This window comes from Physeter macrocephalus, chromosome 2 (genome assembly GCF_002837175.3).
Source record: "Physeter macrocephalus isolate SW-GA chromosome 2, ASM283717v5, whole genome shotgun sequence".
In the NCBI taxonomy this organism is placed as follows: Eukaryota; Metazoa; Chordata; class Mammalia; order Artiodactyla; family Physeteridae; genus Physeter; species Physeter macrocephalus.
Genome location: NC_041215.1, coordinates 100,480,456 through 100,481,948, shown reverse-complemented (window position 1 = coordinate 100,481,948; position 1,493 = coordinate 100,480,456).

Genomic DNA, 1,493 nt, shown 5'->3' with positions numbered 1-1,493 from the left:
ATGTCACAAAGAAAGAAAACTACAGGTCAATATCACTGATGAACATAGATGCAAAAATCCTCAACAAAATACTAACAAACAGAATCCAACAGCACATTAAAAGGATCATACACCATGAACAAGTGGGATTTATCCCAGGAATGCAAGGATTCTTCAATATATGCAAATTAATCAATGTGATACAGCACATTAACAAACTGAAAGAGTAAAACCATATGATCATCTCAATAGATGCAGAAAAAGCTTTCGACAAAATTCAAAATCCATTTATGAAAAAAACCCTCCAGAAAGTAGGGATAGAGGGAACTTACCTCAACATAATAAAGGCCATATATGACAAACCCACAGCCAACATCGTTCTCAATGATGAAAAACAAACAATTTCCTCTAAAATCAGGAACAAGACAAGGTTGTCCACTCTCACCACTATTATTCCACATAGTTTTGGAAATTTTAGCCACAGGAAACAGAGAAGAAAAAGAAATAAAAGGAATCCAAATCGGAAATGAAGAAGTTGTCACTGTTTGCAGATGACATTGTTACTACATATAGAGAATCCTAAAGATGCTACCAGAAAACTACTAGAGCTAATCAACAAATTTGGTAATGTAGCAGGATAAAAATTAATTCACAGAAATCTCTTGCATTCGGATACACTAATGATGAAAAATTTGAAAGAAAAATTAAGAAACACTCCCGTTTACCATTGCAACAAAAAGAATAAAATACTTAGGAAGAAACCTACCTAAGGAGACAAAAGAATTGTATGCAGAAAACTGTAAGACACTGATGAAAGAAATTAAAGAGTATACAAACAGATGGAGAGCTATACCATGTTGTTGGATTGGAAGAATCAACACTGTGAAAATGACTCTACTACCCAAAGCAATCTACAGATTTGATGCAATCCCTATCAAACCACCAATGCCATTTTTCACAGAACCAAAGCAAAGAATTTCACAATTTGTATGGAAACACAAAAGACCCCAAATAACCAAAGCAATCTTGAGAAAGATAAACGGAGCTGGAGGAATCAGGCTCCCGGACTTCAGACTGTACTACAAAGCTACAGTTATCAAGACACTATGGTACTGGCACAAAAACAGAAATATAGATTATGGAACAGGATAGAAAGCCCAGAGATAAACCCACGCACATACGGTCACATTATTTTTGATAAGGGAGGCAAGAATATACAATGGAGAAAAGGTAGCCTGTTCAATAAATGGTGCTGGGAAAACTGGACAGCTACATATAAAAGAATGAAATTAGCATACTCCCTAACACCATACACAAAAATAAAGTCAAAATGGATTAAAGACCTAAATGTAAGGCCAGACACTATAAAACTCTTAGAGGAAAACAGGCAGAACACTCTATGACATAAATCAGAGCAAGATCCTTTTTGACCCACCTCCGAGAGAAATGGAAATAAAAACAAAAATAAACAAATGGGACCTAATGAAACTTAAAAGCTTTTGTATAGCAAAGGA